Consider the following 19,320-nt stretch of genomic DNA (forward strand, 5'->3'; position numbering starts at 1 on the left):
GGAAGGATTTTGAATCCCGGGTAAGACTCATACCAGCCACACCAATCACACCGTATAACTCGTGATACTATACCCAGTTAACAGTATGAAATATAACTGAGCCTCTCAACAGATGGCTCAACAATAACCCTTTAGTTAAACAATAACTATATACAAGTATTGCAGACAATCCGCACTTGGGATGGGCGCCCAGCATCCACTACGGACTACGAGAAAGATTTACAGGTGAGTAAAATCTTATTTTCTCTGACGTCCTAAGTGGATGCTGGGACTCCGTAAGGACCATGGGGATTATACCAAAGCTCCCAAACGGGCGGGAGAGTGCGGATGACTCTGCAGCACCGAATGAGCAAACTCTAGGTCCTCCTCAGCCAGGGTATCAAACTTGTAGACTCTTGCAAAAGTGTTTGAACCCGACCAAGTAACAGCTCGGCAAAATTGTAAAGCCGAGACCCCTCGGGCAGCCGCCCAAGAAGAGCCCCTTTCCTCGTGGAATGGGCTTTTACAGATTTAGAGTGCGGCAGTCCAGCCGCAGAATGTGCAAGTTGAATCGTGCTACAGATCCAGCGAGCAATCGTCTGCTTAGAAGCAGGAGCTCCCAGCTTGTTGGGTACATACAGGAGAAATAGCGAGTCAGTTTTCCTGACTCCAGCTGTCCTGGAAAACATATACTTTTCAGGGCCCTGACTACATCCAGTAACTTGGAATCCTCCAAGTCCCAAGTAGCCGCAGGCACCACAATAGGTTGGTTCACATGAAAAACTGATACCACCTTAGGAAGGAATTGGGAACGAGTCCTCAATTCCGCCTTATCCATATAAAATACAGATAAGGGCTTTTGTATGACAAAGCCGCCAATTCTGATACACGCCTGGCCGACGCCAAGGCCCACAGAATGACCACTTTCCACGTGAGGTATTATAGCTCCACGGATAGAAGTGGCTCAACCCAATGCGACTTCAGGAAATTCAACACCACGTTGAGATCCCACGGTGCCACTGGAGGCACAAACGGGGGCTGACTATGCAGCACTCCCTTAACAAAAGTCTGAACTTCAGGCAGTGAAGCCAGTTCAATTTTGGAAGAAAATCGATAGAGCCGAAATCTGGACCTTAATGGAACCCAATTTTAGGCCCATAGTCACCTCTGACTGTAGGAAGTGCAGAAATCGACCTAGCTGAAATTTCTCCTTTGGGGCCTTCCCAACATATTTCCGCCATAAGCGGTGATAATGGTTTGCGTTCACTTCTTTCCTAGCTTTAAATAGCGTAGGGATAACTTCCTCCGGAATTCCTTTTTCCTTCAGGATCCGGCGTTCAACCGCCATGCCGTCAACGCAGCCGCGGTACGTCTTGGAACAGACAGGCCCCCTGCTGCAGCAGGTCCTGTCTGAGCGGCAGAGGCCATGGGTCCTCTGAGATCATTTCTTGGAGTTCTGGTTACCAAGCTCTTCTTGGCCAACCCGGAACAATGAGTATAGTTCTTACTCCTCTCTCCTTCTTATTATTCTCATTACCCTGGGTAAGAGAGGCAGAGAAGGGAACACATACACCGACTGGTACACCCACGGTGTTACCAGAGCGTCCACAGCTATCGCCTGAGGGTCCTTGACCTGGCGCAATATCTTTGTAACTTTTAGTTGAGGCGGGACGCCATCATGTCCACCTGTGGCCTTTCCCAACGGTGTACAATCATTTGGAAGACTTCTGGATGAAGTCCCCACTCTCCCGGGTGGAGGTCGTGTCTTCTGAGAGAGTCTGCTTCTCAGTTGTCCACTCCGGGAATGAACACTGCTGACAGTGCTAACACATGATTTTCCGCCCATCGGAGAATCCTTGTGGCTTCTGCCATCGCCATCCTGCTTCTTGTGCCGCCCTGTCGGTTTACATGAGCGACCGCCGTGATGTTGTCTGACTGGATCAGCACCGGCCGGTGTTGAAGCAGGGGTCTAGCCTGACTTAGGGCATTGTAAATGGCCCTCAGTTCCAGAATATTTATGTGTATGGAAGTCTCCTGACTTTTCCATAGCCTTGGAAGTTCCTTCCCTGTGTGACTGCCCCCCCAGCCTCGACGGCTGGCATCCGTGGTCACCAGGACCCAGTCCTGTATGCCGAATCTGCGGCCCCCTAGAAGATGAGCACTCTGCAGCCACCACAACAGCGACACCCTGACCCTTGGAGACAGGGTTATCCGCCGATGCATCTGAAGATGCGACCTGGACCACTTGTCCAACATATCCCACTGGAAAATCCTTGCATGGGACCTGGCGAATGGAATTTCTTCGTAAGAAGCTACCATCTTTCCCAGGGCTCGCGTGCATTGATGCACCGACACCTGTATATGTATTAGGAGGTCTCTGTCTAGAGACAACAACTCCTTGGACTTCTCCTCCGGGAGAAACCCTTTTTATCCTGTTCTGTGTCCAGAACCATACCCAGGAACAGTAGACGCGTCGTAGGAACCAGCTGCGACTTTGGAATATTCAGAAACCAGCCGTGCTGTTGTAGCACTTCCCGAGATAGTGCTACTCCGACGAACAACTGCTCCCTGGACCTCGCCTTTATAAGGAGATCGTCCAAGTACGGGATAATTATTTCGGCCATTACCTTGGTAAATACCTTGGTGCCGGGGACAGACCAACGGCAACGTCTGGAATTGGTAATGACAATCCTGTACCACAATATTGAGGTACTCCTGGTGAAGAGGGTAAATTAGGGACATGCAGGTAATCATCCTTGATGTCCAGTGATACCATGAAATTCTCCAGGCTTGCAATAATCGCCCTGAGCGATTCCATTTTGAACTTGAACCTTCGTAGAGAAGTGTTCAAGGCTTTCAATTTTAGAATGGGTCTCACCGAACCGTCTGTTTTCGGTACCACAACATTTTGGAATAGTAACCCCGGCCTTGTTGAAGGAGGGGTACCTTGATTTCACCTGCTGGAAGTACAGCTTGTGAATTGCCGCCAGTACTACCTTTCTCCGAGGGCAGCAGGCAAGGCTGATGTGAGGTAACGGCGAGGGGGAGTCGCCTCGAACTCCAGCCTGTATGCCTGTGATACTATTTGCAGAACCTAGAGATCCACCTGTGGGCAAGCCCACTGGTCCCTGAAGTTCCCGAGACGCGCCCCTACCGCACCTGTCTCCACCGGTGGAGCCCCAGCGTCATGCGGTGGACTCGGAGGAAGCGAGGGAAGATTTTTTGATCCTGGGAACTGGCTGCTGGTGCAGCTTTTTTCCTTCTTCCCTTGTCTCTGTGCAGAAAGGAAGCGCCTTTGACCCGCTTGCTTTTCTGAAGCCGAAAGGACTGTACCTGAAAATACGGTGCTTTCTTAGGCTGTGAGGAAACCTGAGGTAAAAAATTTTCTTCCCAGCTGTTGCTGTGGATACGAGGTCCCAGAGACCATCCCCAAACAATTCCTCACCCTTATAAGGCAGAATCTCAATGTGCCTTTTACAGGCAGCATCACCTGTCCACTGCCCGGTTTCTAATACCCTCCTGGCAGAATGGACATTGCATTAATTCTGGATGCCAGCCGGCAAATATCCCTCTGTGCATCCTTTATATATAAGACAACGTCTTAAATATGCTCAATGTTAGCAAAATATTATCCCTGTCTTAGTGTATTAATATTATCTGACAGGGTATCAGACCACGCTGCAGCAGCACTATTTATGCTGAGGCAATTGCAGGTTTCAGTATATAACCTGAGTGTGTAAATACAGACTTCAGGATCGCCTCCTGCTTTTTATCAGCAGGTTCCTTCAAGGTGGCCGTATCCTAAGACTGCAGTGCCACCTTTTGACAAACGTGTGAGCGCCTTATCCACCCTAAGGGATATCTCCCAACGTGACCTATCCTCTGGCGGGAAAGGGTACGCCTTCAGTAACTTTTTAGAAATTACCAGTTTCTTATCGGGGGAAACCACGCTTCTTTACACCATTCATTCATCTGATGGGGGAACAAAACACTGGCTGCTTTTTCTCCCCAAAAATAAAACCCCTTTTATGTGGTACTTGGGTTCATGTCAGAAAATGCGTAACACATTTTTCATTGCCGAGATCATGTAACGGATGTTCCTAGTGGATTGTGTATATGTCTCAACCTCGTCGACACTGGAGTCAGACTCCGTGTCGACATCTGTGTCTGCCATCTGAGGTAACGGGCGTTTTTTGAGCCCCTGATGGCCTTTGAGACGCCTGGGCAGGCGCGGGCTGAGAAGCCGGCTGTCCCACAGCTGTTACGTCATCCAGCCTTTTATGTAAGGAGTTGACACTGTCGGTTAATACCTTCCACCTATCCATCCACTCTGGTGTCGGCCCCACAGGGGGCGACATCCCATTTATCGGCCTCTGCTCCGCCTCCACGTAACCTTCCTCATCCAACATGTCGACACAGCCGTACCGACACACCGCACACACACAGGGAATGCTCTGACTGAGGACAGGACCCCACAAAGTCCTTTGGGGAGACCGAGAGAGAGAGTATGCCAGCACACACCAGAGCGCTATATAATGCAGGGATTAACACTATAACTGAGTGATTTTTCCCCAAATAGCTGCTTGTTTACATATATTGCGCCTAAATTTAGTGCCCCCCCTCTCTTTTTAACCCTTTGAGCCTGAAAACTACAGGGGAGAGCCTGGGGAGCTGTCTTCCAGCTGCACTGTGAAGAGAAAATGGCGCCAGTGTGCTGAGGGAGAAGCCCCGCCCCTTTTTTGGCTGACTTTCTCCCGCTTGTTCTGGACTACTGGTAGGGGTAATTTTACATCTATACAGCCTCTAGGACTATATATGATGTAGATTTGCCAGCCAAGGTGTCATATATTGCCCTCCCAGCGCCCTGCACCCATCAGTGACCGGAGTGTGAGGTGTACATGAGGAGCAATGGCGCACAGCTGCAGTGCTGTGCGCTACCTTGGTGAAGGCCGAAGTCTTCTGCCGCCGATTTTCCGGACTCTTCATGCTTCTGGCTCTGTAAGGGGGACGGCGGCGCGGCTCCGGGAACGAACACCAAGGTCGGGTCCTGCGGTCGATCCCTCTGGAGCTAATGGTGTCCAGTAGCCTAAGAAGCCCAAACTACCACTAGTTAGGTAGGTTCGCTTCTTCTCCCCTTAGTCCCTCGCTGCAGTGAGTCTGTTGCCAGCAGATGTCACTGTAAAATAAAAAACCTAAATATACTTTTTCTAGGAGCTCAGGAGAGCCCCTAGTGTGCATTCAGCTTAGCCGGGCACAAGAATCTAACTGAGGCCTGGAGGAGGGTCTTAGTGGGAGGAGCCAGTGCACACCAGGTAGTCCTAAAGCTTTCTTTAGTTGTGCCCAGTCTCCTGCGGAGCCGCTAATCCCCATGGTCCTTACGGAGTCCCAGCATCCACTTAGGACGTCAGAGAAAAATGATGATAAAATACACAAATCACTGCGGTGAAATAGCAGCGAGAGAATAATTTATCTGATTTCTCTAGATTGGAAAGTCCTTTTAAACTCTGCTGTTATAGCACAGTTCCCCTTTTTAGTAATGTAGCCTCATGGGGTATCCGGATAATCGATATTTATGTCCAAGACAAAAATTACTTACATATGCGCATGAGAAAAAAAAATATGTATAGGCTAATTGCACTTCTTAATAGAGTCCTTCCATATATGCCACAGCGATGATGTCAAACTGCTGAATGCTGTAAGGTTTGGATAAAAAATCCCCTGGTCACACAGTCTTTCTTTAGAAAGTTACCTGGGTCCCACGGCACTATTGCTGTACCTCTTAAATAATTCCTACTGGTCCTGCCAGCGTCTTACAACATCGGAGGAGGTAGGAAGTAATGCGTTCTCTTCACTGACGTCAGTACTGTGTGTAGTGGTGTGCACTGCGGCACTCCTTTGATCTCTCGTTACGCGTTTCTCCACCTCTAACCTCAGCGGCTTCCTCAAACATCTTTTGGGCTGCCAGGGACGTTCTTTTATAGCAGCCACAGCTCAGCATTTCGGCACCGTCCCACCTGTATCGAACTTCCGCAATTTGCCTTACAATCAGGGGGAGCGCAATCACCCCCTTTCTTTTGGGTAGCAGCAGTGGTACTACTTTGAGATAGAGCATTATTAAGAGTATCTCTCCACCAGGAGGTAGCGCAAAACCTTATCCGTTTTTCTCTGACGTCCTAGTGGATGCTGGGACTCCGTCAGGACCATGGGGATTAGCGGCTCCGCAGGAGACAGGGCACAAAAATAAAAGCTTTAGGACTAGGTGGTGTGCACTGGCTCCTCCCCCTATGACCCTCCTCCAAGCCTCAGTTAGGTTTTTGTGCCCGTCCGAGCAGGGTGCAATCTAGGTGGCTCTCCTAAAGAGCTGCTTAGAAAAAGTTATTAGGTTTTTTATTTTCAGTGAGTCCTGCTGGCAACAGGCTCACTGCAACGAGGGACTTAGGGGAGAAGAAGTGAACTCACCTGCGTGCAGGATGGATTGGCTTCTTAGGCTACTGGACACCATTAGCTCCAGAGGGATCGAACACAGGCCCAGCCATGGAGTCCGGTCCCGGAGCCGCGCCGCCGACCCCCTTGCAGATGCCGAAAAGTGAAGAGGTCCAGAAACCGGCGGCAGAAGACTTTTCAGTCTTCATGAGGTAGCGCACAGCACTGCAGCTGTGCGCCATTGTTGTCAGCACACTTCACACCAGCGGTCACTGAGGGTGCAGGGCGCTGGGGGGGGGCGCCCTGGGCAGCAATGATAATACCTTGTTCTGGCTAAAAATACATCACATATAGCCCCTGGGGCTATATGGATGTATTTAACCCCTGCCAGGTCTCACAAACACCGGGAGAAGAGCCCGCCGAAATAGGGGGCGGGGCCTATCTCCTCAGCACACAGCGCCATTTTCCTGCACAGCTCCGCTGCGAGGAAGGCTCCCAGGACTCTCCCCTGCACTGCACTACAGAAACAGGGTAAAAAAAACAGAGAGGGGGGGCACTTTTTTGGCGATATTGATATATTAAGCTGCTATAAAGGAAACAACACTTCTGTAGGGTTGTTCCTATATATTTATAGCGCTTGGGTGTGTGCTGGCAAACTCTCCCTCTGTCTCCCCAAAGGGCTAGTGGGGTCCTGTCTTCGATAAGAGCATTCCCTGTGTGTCTGCTGTGTGTCGGTACGTGTGTGTCGACATGTATGAGGACGATGTTGGTGTGGAGGCGGAGCAATTGCCGGTAATGGTGATGTCACCCCCTAGGGAGTCGACACCGGAATGGATGGCTTTGTTTATGGAATTACGTGATAATGTCAGCACGTTACAAAAATCAGTTGACGACATGAGACGGCCGGCAAACCAGTTAGTACCTGTCCAGGCGTCTCGGACACCGTCAGGGGCTGTAAAACGCCCTTTACCTCAGTCGGTCGACACAGACCCAGACACGGACACCGAATCTAGTGTCGACGGTGAAGAAACAAACGTATTTTCCAGTAGGGCCACACGTTATATGATCACGGCAATGAAGGAGGCTTTGCATATCTCTGATACTGCAAGTACCACAAAAAGGGGTATTATGTGGGGTCTGAAAAAACTACCTGTAGTTTTTCCTGAATCAGAGGAATCGAATGAAGTGTGTGATGAAGCGTGGGTTAACCCCGATCGAAAACTGCTAATTTCAAAGAAGTTATTGGCATTATATCCTTTCCCGCCAGAGGTTAGGGTGCGCTGGGAAACACCCCCTAGGGTGGATAAGGCACTCACACGCTTATCAAAACAAGTGGCGTTACCGTCTCCTGAAACGGCCGCCCTCAAGGATCCAGCTGATAGGAGGCTGGAAACTACCCTGAAAAGTATATACACTCATACTGGTGTTATACTGCGACCAGCCATCGCCTCTGCATGGATGTGCAGTGCTGGGGTGGTTTGGTCGGATTCCCTGACTGAAAATATTGATACCCTGGATAGGGACAGTATTTTATTGACTATAGAGCAATTAAAGGATGCTTTTCTTTATATGCGAGATGCTCAGAGGGATATTTGCACTCTGGCATCGAGAGTAAGTGCGATGTCCATATCTGCCAGAAGAAGTTTATGGACGCGACAGTGGTCAGGTGATGCGGATTCCAAACGGCATATGGAAGTATTGCCGTATAAAGGGGAGGAATTATTTGGGGTCGGTCTATCGGATTTGGTGGCCACGGCAACAGCCGGGAAATCCACCTTTTTACCTCAGGTCCCCTCCCAACAGAAAAAGACACCGTCTTTTCAGCCGCAGTCCTTTCGTTCCTATAAGAACAAGCGGGCAAAAGGACAGTCATATCTGCCCCGAGGCAAAGGAAAGGGTAAGAGAGTGCACCAAGCAGCTCCCTCCCAGGAGCAGAAGCCCTCCCCGGCTTCTGCAAAGCCCTCAGCATGACGTTGGGGCTTTACAAGCGGACTCAGGGGCGGTGGGGGGTCGACTCAAGAATTTCAGCGCACAGTGGGCTCACTCACAGGTGGACCCCTGGATCCTGCAGGTAGTATCTCAGGGTTACAGGTTGGAATTCGAGAAGTCTCCCCCTCGCCGGTTCCTAAAGTCTGCTCTGCCAACGTCTCCCTCAGACAGGGCGACGGTATTGGAAGCCATTCACAAGCTGTATTCTCAGCAGGTGATAGTCAAGGTACCCCTCCTACAACAGGGAAAGGGGTATTATTCCACACTATTTGTGGTACCGAAGCCGGACGGCTCGGTAAGACCTATTCTAAATCTGAAATCTTTGAACCTGTACATACAAAAATTCAAGTTCAAGATGGAGTCACTCAGAGCAGTGATAGCGAATCTGGAAGAAGGGGACTTTATGGTGTCCCTAGACATCAAGGATGCTTACCTGCATGTCCCAATTTGCCCTTCACATCAAGGGTACCTCAGGTTCGTGGTGCAAAACTGTCATTATCAGTTTCAGACGCTGCCGTTTGGATTGTCCACGGCACCTCGGGTCTTTACCAAGGTAATGGCCGAAATGATGTTTCTTCTGCGAAGAAAAGGCGTATTAATTATCCCTTACTTGGACGATCTCCTGATAAGGGCAAGGTCCAGAGAACAGCTGGGGGACGTAGTAGCACTAACCCAAGTAGTGCTGCAACAGCACGGGTGGATTCTGAATTTTCCAAAATCTCAATTGACCCCGACGACACGTCTGCTGTTCCTGGGAATGATTCTGGACACGGTTCAGAAAAAGGTGTTTCTTCCGGAGGAGAAAGCCAGGGAGTTATCCGAACTTGTCAGGAACCTCCTAAAACCAGGAAAAGTGTCTGTGCATCAATGCACAAGAGTCCTGGGAAAAATGGTGGCTTCTTACGAAGCGATTCCATTCGGCAGATTCCACGCACGAACTTTTCAGTGGGATCTGCTGGACAAATAGTCCGGATCGCATCTGCAGATGCATCAGCGGATAACTTTGTCTCCACGGACAAGGGTGTCTCTTCTGTGGTGGTTGCAGAGTGCTCATCTGTTAGAGGGCCGCAGATTCGGCATACAGGACTGGGTCCTGGTGACCACGGATGCCAGTCTGAGAGGCTGGGGAGCGGTCACACAGGGAAGAAACTTCCAGGGAGTGTGGTCAAGCCTGGAGATGTCTCTTCACATAAATATACTGGAGCTAAGAGCGATTTACAATGCTCTAAGCCTGGCAAAACCCCTGCTTCAGGGTCAGCCGGTGTTGATCCAGTCGGACAACATCACGGCAGTCGCCCACGTAAACAGACAGGGCGGCACAAGAAGCAGGAGGGCAATGGCAGAAGCTGCAAGGATTCTTCGCTGGGCGGAAGATCATGTGATAGCACTGTCAGCAGTGTTCATTCCGGGAGTGGACAACTGGGAAGCGGACTTCCTCAGCAGACACGATCTACACCCGGGAGAGTGGGGACTTCATCCAGAAGTCTTCCACATGATTGTGAACCGTTGGGAAAAACCAAAGGTGGATATGATGGCGTCCCGCCTCAACAAAAAACTGGACAGGTATTGCGCCAGGTCAAGAGACCCTCAGGCAATAGCTGTGGACGCTCTGGTAACACCGTGGGTGTTCCAGTCAGTGTATGTGTTTCCTCCTCTGCCTCTCATACCAAAAGTACTGAGAATTATACGGCAAAGGGGAGTAAGAACGATACTCGTGGCTCCGGATTGGCCAAGAAGAACTTGGTACCCGGAACTTCAGGAGATGCTCACGGAAGATCCGTGGCCTCTACCTCTAAGACGGGACCTGCTTCAGCAGGGACCGTGTCTATTCCAAGACTTACCGCGGCTGCGTTTGACGGCATGGCGGTTGAACGCCGAATTCTAAGGGAAAAAGGCATTCCGGAAGAGGTCATCCCTACCCTGGTAAAAGCCAGGAAGGAGGTGACTGCACAACATTATCACCGCATTTGGAGAAAATATGTTGCGTGGTGTGAGGCTAGGAAGGCCCCAACGGAGGAATTTCAACTGGGTCGATTCCTACATTTCCTGCAAACAGGATTGTCTATGGGCCTCAAATTAGGGTCCATTAAGGTTCAAATTTCGGCCCTGTCGATTTTCTTCCAGAAAGAATTGGCTTCAGTTCCTGAAGTCCAGACTTTTGTAAAAGGAGTACTACATATACAGCCCCCGGTTGTGCCCCCAGTGGCTCCGTGGGATCTTAATGTAGTTTTGGATTTTCTCAAATCCCATTGGTTTGAGCCACTCAAATCGGTGGATTTGAAATATCTTACATGGAAAGTAACCATGCTACTGGCCCTGGCTTCAGCCAGGAGAGTGTCAGAATTGGCGGCTTTATCGTATAAAAGCCCATATCTGATTTTCCATTCGGACAGGGCAGAACTGCGGACGCGTCCTCAGTTTCTGCCTAAGGTGGTTTCAGCGTTTCACCTGAACCAGCCTATTGTGGTGCCTGCGGCTACTAGCGATTTGGAGGATTCCAAGTTGCTGGACGTTGTCAGGGCATTGAAAATATATATTTCAAGGACGGCTGGAGTCAGAAAATCTGACTCGCTGTTTATACTGTATGCACCCAACAAGCTGGGTGCTCCTGCTTCTAAGCAGACGATTGCTCGTTGGATTTGTAGCACAATTCAACTTGCACATTCTGTGGCAGGCCTGCCACAGCCTAAATCTATCAAGGCCCATTCCACAAGGAAGGTGGGCTCATCTTGGGCGGCTGCCCGAGGGGTCTCGGCATTACAACTCTGCCGAGCAGCTACGTGGTCGGGGGAGAACACGTTTGTAAAATTCTACAAATTTGATACCCTGGCTAAAGAGGACCTGGAGTTCTCTCATTCGGTGCTGCAGAGTCATCCGCACTCTCCCGCCCGTTTGGGAGCTTTGGTATAATCCCCATGGTCCTGACGGAGTCCCAGCATCCACTAGGACGTCAGAGAAAATAAGATTTTACTTACCGATAAATCTATTTCTCGTAGTCCGTAGTGGATGCTGGGCGCCCATCCCAAGTGCGGATTGTCTGCAATACTTGTACATAGTTATTGTTACAAAAAAATCGGGTTGTTATTGTTGTGAGCCGTCTGTTCAGAGGCTCCTACGTTTGTCATACTGTTAACTGGGTTCAGATCACAAGTTGTACGGTGTGATTGGTGTGGCTGGTATGAGTCTTACCCGGGATTCAAAATCCTTCCTTATTGTGTACGCTCGTCCGGGCACAGTATCCTAACTGAGGCTTGGAGGAGGGTCATAGGGGGAGGAGCCAGTGCACACCACCTAGTCCTAAAGCTTTTATTTTTGTGCCCTGTCTCCTGCGGAGCCGCTAATCCCCATGGTCCTGACGGAGTCCCAGCATCCACTACGGACTACGAGAAATAGATTTATCGGTAAGTAAAATCTTATTTTTAATGCCCCTCAGCAGCTGAGTATGTGCGACATCTTGAGCCCAAGACACTGAGGGTATATGTGCAAAGTGTTTGTTTGGGCTTTTCAGCAGATTTCCTAAAGCTTAAACAGACAGATTACTGAGCGGTTTAGAAGAATGACAAAAGCACTGCACAGGCCACTAGGATCTGTACAGGTTATTTTGGTGGTCCCTCCAAATTGTGAAGGGGGGGGGGGGGGGGGGGGGGTGTATCCCTATTTTTACCAACCAGCACCAGGCTGAATGAGCCAGGTTTATTGATGCCATAGCAGGAAGATGCATAGTGTGGTTCCCCCTGCCATGATGTCAACAAGCCCTGTGCTAAAAGCTCAGGCGTCTTCTCCGCACCCATTGTGAGGTAATTATAGTATTTTAAATCTTGTTCTTTACAGGTTGCCAAGACATGGGGTATATTCAATTAGTGTCGGATCCTCTCTGACAGAATCCGACACTTCACTATTCAATTTACGGGCTTTTCCAACAGGTTTCTGCTCGTTTCCAACAATGCAGATCAGATTTTTTCTTTTTTATCGGCATTGTCGGAAACGGGCTAAAAACCTGTCAAATGCACGCAATTCCCACAAAATACGTGGATCCGCGGCTAATCCGCCAATCAACGTGGTTTTCGACAAGTCAGAATTTCCGACCAGTCTGAAAAACGGCAACAGACTTGAATAGGTTGAATCCAGATTCAACCTAAAAAAGCCGTAAAAAGGAGAGATATGGTAGACTTGACATTGATAACTCTTTCTGCGAAGTACATTGTGTTCCACAGGGAAACATCGGGGTGGAGAGTGGGATCTTGATCCAGAGGCACCATCTGACAAAGCTTTGACTGTCCCAGGATGCATTGGGGCCTCTGAATCTATGGACATTGTAATTCTTCTCAGCACACCAGGTGAATTAAGAATTCCATAACCTGTAATAAATCAGGGCCGAGGCCAGTTTGCGGGCTTTCAACCTAGTTTGAATAACCGCCTCTGAAAATCCTTTGGCTCTCAGGAGTGATTATTCAAAAGCCACGCCGTCAAAGCCAGTCTGACCAGGTCAAGTTAGAGACAAGGGCCCTGTACAAAGAGGTCTGATCGTTGAAGTAGAAGGGGATGCCCTGTCAATAGACCCTGCAGGGCCTTGCTGGAGTGACTAGAAGCAGCATTCCTCCTTCCTATTTGAACTTCCGTGGAACCCTGGGCAGGAGTGACACTGGGTGTAGTATGGTATGCCGGCGGCCAGCATACTGACGCCGGGATCCCGACCGCGGGTATACTGTCAGCTTGGAGAGTGCAAATGAGCCCCTTGCGGTCACGCTATTCTCCCTCCAGGGGGCGTCATGGACCCCCAAGAGGGAGAATAGTTGTCAGTATCCCGGGTGTTGGGATTCCAGCGCCGGGATCCCAACAGCCGACATACTGAATACCACCCGTGACACTGGAGGGAACACGTAAGGCAGCCGAAAGCGCCATGACACCGCCAGTGCGTCCCCGAACACTGCTTGAGGATCCCTGTTCCAAGATCAGAAGACTAGAACCTTGTGATTGTGTCAAGACGCCATGAGATCTACTTCCCGTAGACCCCACCTGTCCACTAGGAGTTGAAAGACTTCTGGATGAAGACTCCACTCTCCGGCGTGTATGTCCTGCTGACTGAGGTAGCCCGCTTCCCAGTTCAGGACACCCGGAATGAACACTGCCAATATACTTGGCAGATGGCGTTCTGCCCAACAAAGGATTTTTGACACTTCATAGCCATGCGGCTTCAAGTGCTGCCTTGATGCCACTGTCGTGGAGTTGTCTGACCTACCTGAACCGTCCTGTTCTGTAGCAGAGGTAGGGCAAGTGATAATGCATTGAACACCACCCTCAGCTCTAGGAATGTTTATTGGGAGGAGTGATTCGTCCTTGGTCCACCGACCCTGAAAAGAGTGTTGCTACAACACCGCTCCCCATCCCCTCAGACTGCCAGGACCCAGTTGGTGATCCAAAAGGGATGGCCCCTGCTCAATTGCTGGTCCTGGAGCCACCAGGTCAGCGACAAACGAACCTCTGGAGCCAACAAGATCATTTGGGATATGATCCGATGAGGCGAGGCGGGCCGTCCCACGTGGCTAGAATTAATCGTTGCAGAGGGCAGGAATGAAATTGAACGTACTCCACCATGTCGAACGTCGACACCATCAGGCCAAGTACTTACATCGCCGAGTGTATTGACACTCTGGGGTGATGGATGAAGTGTCTTATCTTGTCCTGGATTTTCAGGACCTTGTCTGGAGACAGGAACAGTTGATCAGCCATCCGTGGGCTTATAAGCAACTCGCCGTCAATTTTAGATGACTGAGGAGGACATTGTGGAAACTCGCCAGAATCAGCAGGTCGTCCAAGTACGGCAGGATTCTGACTCCCTGGCGACGGAGGTGCGCCGTCATCACGGCCATAACCTTGGTGAAGATCTAAGGAGCCATGGCCAGTCCAAACGGCAGAGCTTGGAATTGGTAGTCACTGTCGCCGAATAGCAAACCGCAGGAACTGCTGATGCGATATGGCAATCGGAATATGCAGAGAAGCATCCTGTATACCCAAGGATGCCATGTAATCTCCGGGTTCCATCACCAGCACGATTGAGTGCAACGTTTCCATATGAAAATTTGCTACCCTCACAAACTTGTTCAGTGATTTGAGGTTGAGTATAGGCTGAAAAGACCCATTGGGTTTCTGCACTAGAAACGGGGTCGAATAATAGCCTCTGCCATGCTGGGACTGAGGTACTGGCACAACCACTCAGGGAACCTACCACAGTTTGTAGAGCCTGCGCCTTCAACGGATCTGAAGGGAGTACCGTAGTGCAGAACTGGTGAGGGGGATGTCTCTTGAAGGAGACAGCGAACCCGTGAGAGACAACTTCCAGTACCTAAGCGTCTGGCGCGGTCTTTAACCAGACTTGGGCGACCTGTAGAAGTCTGCCTCCCACGCTGGGGTCCCCCAGGGGGAGGTCCGCCCCATCATGCGGGAGGCTTGTCTTGTTTTGACACAGGCTGCCCAGGGCTGCTTAGTCTTGGGCTTGGTGGTATTGGGAGCATGATATTGTCTCGGGTTAGTCTGACCCTTGGTTTTCCCTTGATGTCGAAAGGAACGAAAAGTGGTAGTCTCAGCCTTCTGTGTAGAAGGATTAGGAGGAAGAAAAACAGTCTTAGCAGCTGCTAATTCAAACACTATTTTATTTAGGTCCTCTCCAAATAAAATGTCCCCAGTGAAGGGAAGTACCTCTAAGATCTTCTTGGAGTCTAAATCCACTTTCCACGACCTTAACCACAGTATGCGGCGAGCCAGGACAGATGTGGATGACGCTTTGGCTGCCATTACCCCCGCCTCAGAGGACGCCTACTGAATGTAATAGGAGGTGGTGCATATTAGAGACAGGTATTGTCTGGCATTGTCAGAAATATCCTAGGGCAGCTCTTCCTCTAACTCTGAACCCATGCCTCAATACCTTTTGCGGCCCAAGAGGAAGCTATCATGGGTCTATGAATGGCCCCTATGAGGGAATATATAGATTTCAGGCATCCCTCCACACGCTTATCTGTCTGTTCCTTCAGTGTGGTGACAGGCAGAGTAGACGACACTACGAGACGGGAGAATCCATCAGCGGCGGATTCTCCCACTTATTACATAACTCTGCAGAGAGAGGATATCGAGATAAAGCCCGTTTAGGGAGCGGGAATTTCTTACCTGGGGTAGACCAGGGTTCCCTCCTGATGTTCACAAGATGATCAGAATGGGGTAATACAGTTTTAACCACTTTCTGCTGTTTAAACATATCCGTTTTCTTGGCCACTGTAGTGGAATCCTCATCTTCAGAGTTTGTAGGATCTGCTTAATAGCAACCACTCCGGCAGGGACATCAACTTGTGAGGGAGAATCCTCGTCAGTAACACAGGATTCAGTGTCTGACAGGACTGTATGCTCCCCCTCCTCATATGATGAAACATCAGAGCGGTTAGTGGATTGTGAGGAATAAGCCGCCCGCTTAGAGGACCCAGGGACACGGGAGTGACCTGGAGTAGATTTCTGTCTAACTAAAAACTGATTTAACTGCTGCAGCTGTGTAGACAAATTTTCTGCCCAAGGCGGATTTACCATAGGGACAACTTCTGGTGGGAGTGGCACCGGAGGTCCCCTATGGGGGGGGCTAAACGGTCCACCAGAGTCCCCGGGAGGGTCGTGAACATAGCCCAGGGTGGCTCCATTGTAGTCACAGGAGCTGAAGGCTGACTGGGAGGTGTATGATATTCAGTAAACAGACCATCACACAATACTTGCCCCTCAGTTAAACCTCTGGAGCATACCTTGCAACTTACAGGAGCCTCCAGAGTTTTACTGCCCTTATTGTTAGACATTGTAATAAAGCAACAATCTGGCTAATAGCACAATGAAGCCAGACAAAATACACAATCTGCATAAGAGTACACAAACTTGTGCACTAAATCCCATTGTACGTGACTGTAACACAGTAAAATATCCATATAGCAATAAGTACTGTGTACACTATATTAGAGGACCCTGATGTACTTAGTCCCTTTGGGTACAGAATCTAGTAATAGCTGCTTCAGATGGGATACGCATGAGAGTGAAACCATACAGCAGATGCAGGCACACACAGTCACAGGCAATGCAGAAATTATTATAAGCACTGGACTAGTATATATACATACATACATACATACATACATACATACATACACACATACATACATACACACACAGTATACACACAGTATATACAACACTGCGCGGTCCTAGACCGGAGGTATATATCAGAATATTCGTACAATGGGGGGTCATTCCGAGTTGATCGCTAGCAGTTTTTAGCAGCCGTGCAAACGCTATGCCGCCGCCAACTGGGAGTGTATTTTAGCTTAGCAGAAGTGCGAACAGTTGTATCGCAGAGTGCCTGCAAAAATAAGATTTTAAACCTAACAGTAAATCTTTTTCTCCTAGTCCTTAGAGGATGCTGGGGACTCCGTAAGGACCATGGGGTATAGACGGGCTCCGCAGGAGACATGGGCACCTATAAAAAACTTTTAGTATGGGTGTGCACTGGCTCCTCCCTCTATGCCCCTCCTCCAGACCCCAGTTAGAGAACTGTGCCCAGAGGAGATGGACAATACGAGGAAAGGATTTTGTTAATCTAAGGGCAAGATTCATACCAGCCCACACCAATCATATCATATAACCTGGAATACCCAAAACCAGTTAACAGTATGAACAAACAGCATCGGTCCAAGACCGATTCCAACTGTAACATAACCCTTATGTAAGCAATAACTATATACAAGTCTCGCAGATCTTCCGCACTGGGACGGGCGCCCAGCATCCTCTACGGACTAGGAGAAAAAGATTTACCGGTAGGTTTAAAATCTTATTTTCTCTTACGTCTTAGAGGATGCTGGGGACTCCGTAAGGACCATGGGGTTTATACCAAAGCTCCCAATGGGGCCGGAGAGTGCGGATGACTCTGTAGCACCGACTGAGCAAATGCTAGGTCCTCATCAGCCAGGGTATCAAACTTGTAGAATTTAGCAAAAGTGTTTGAACCCGACCAAGTCGCCGCTCGGCAAAGCTGTAATGCCGAGACGCCTCGAGCAGCCGCCCAAGAAGAGCCCACCTTCCTAGTGGAATGGGCCTTTACTGAATGTGGTAACGTCAATCCAACCGTAACATAAGCCTGCTGAATCGTGTTACAGATCCAGCGAGCAATAGTCTGCTTTGAAGCAGGCGCGCCAATCTTGTTGGCTGCATACAGGACAAACAGAGCCTCTGTTTTCCTAATTCTAGCCGTCCTGGCTACATAAATCTTTAAGGCCCTGACTACATCCAGGGACATGGAATCCTCCAAGGCACTCGTAGCCACAGGCACCACGATAGGTTGGTTCATATGAAATGAAGGCACCACCTTAGGTAAAAAATGAGGACGAGTCCTCAATTCTGCTCTATCCACATGAAAAATCAAGTAGGGGCTCTTGTGAGACAATGCCGCCAATTCAGACACCCGCCTTGCCGAAGCTAAGGCCAATAACATGACCACCTTCCATGTGAGAAATTTCAACTCAACCGTTTTAAGGGGTTCAAACCAGTGTGACTTAAGGAACTGTAACACCACGTTCAGGTCCCATGGCGCCACTGGGCCCACAAAAGGAGGCTGGATGTGTAGCACTCCCTTCACAAAAGTCTGGACTTCTGGAAGAGAAGCCAATTCCTTCTGAAAGAATATCGATAAGGCCGAAATCTGTACCTTAACAGAGCCTAACTTCAGGCCCATATCCACTCCTGTCTGTAGAAAGTGGAGAAAACGGCCCAGGTGGAAATCTTCTGTAGGAGCATTCTTGGCTTCACACTAAGATACATACTTCCTCCAGATACGGTGATAATGTTTCGCCGTCACCTACTTCCTAGCCTTTATTAGAGTAGGTATGACCTCCTCCGGAATACCCTTCTCAGCTAGGATCCGGCGTTCAACCGCCATGCCGTCAAACGTAACCGCGGTAAGTCTTGGAACGTGCAGGGTCCCTGCTGTAACAGGTCCTCCCTTAGTGGAAGAGGCCAAGGATCTTCTGCGAGCATCTCCTGAAGTTCTGAGTACCAGGCCCTTCGAGGCCAGTCTGGAACAATGAGTATTGTCTGTACTCTTTTCAGCCTTATGATCCTCAACACCTTTGTGATGAGAGGCAGAGGAGGAAACACATAGACTGACTGGAACACCCATGGCGTTACCAGAGCGTCTACAGCTATTGCCTGAGGGTCCCGGGACCTGGCACAGTACCTCCGAAGCTTCTTGTTGAGGCGTGATGCCATCATGTCTATTTGAGGAACTCCCCAGAGACCTGTTATCTCTGCAAAGACTTCTTGATGAAGTCCCCACTCTCCTGGATGGAGATCGTGTCTGCTGAGGAAGTCTGCTTCCCAGTTGTCCACTCCCGGAATGAAGACAGCTGACAGAACGCTTACGTGATTTTCCGCCCAGCGAAGAATCCTGGTGGCTTCCGCCATTGCGACTCTGCTCCTTGTCCTGCCTTGGCGGTTCACATGAGCCACGGTTGTGACATTGTCTGATTGAATCAGAACCGGTAGGTTGCGAAGAAAACCCTCCACTTGTCGAAGGCCGTTGTATATGGCCCTTAATTCCAGCACGTTGATGTGCAGACAGGACTCCTGGCTTGACCATAGTCCTTGAAAGTTTCTTCCTTGGGTGACTGCTCCCCATCCTCGGAGGCTCGCGTCCGTGGTCACCAGAACCCAGTCCTGAATGCAGAACCTGCGACCCTCTAGAAGGTGAACACTTTGCAGCCACCATAGGAGAGACACCCTGGCCCTGGGGGACAGTGTTATTTTCTGATGCATTTGTAGATGGGACCCAGACCACTTGTCCAGAAGGTCCCATTGAAACGTCCTCGCATGGAACCTGCCGAAGGGAATGGCCTCGTAGGCTGCCACCATTTT

General features: G+C 49.8%; 1 long non-coding RNA gene across 2 annotated transcripts in view; it reads right to left on the reverse strand.

The window, feature by feature from the left end:
- Positions 1 to 19,320, reverse strand: part of LOC134910261 (uncharacterized) — a 1,286,324-nt gene that overhangs the window by 125,976 nt on the left and 1,141,028 nt on the right. The gene's annotated exons all lie outside the window — the stretch shown is intronic.

This window comes from Pseudophryne corroboree, chromosome 4, assembly GCF_028390025.1.
Source record: "Pseudophryne corroboree isolate aPseCor3 chromosome 4, aPseCor3.hap2, whole genome shotgun sequence".
Classification (NCBI taxonomy): Eukaryota; Metazoa; Chordata; class Amphibia; order Anura; family Myobatrachidae; genus Pseudophryne; species Pseudophryne corroboree.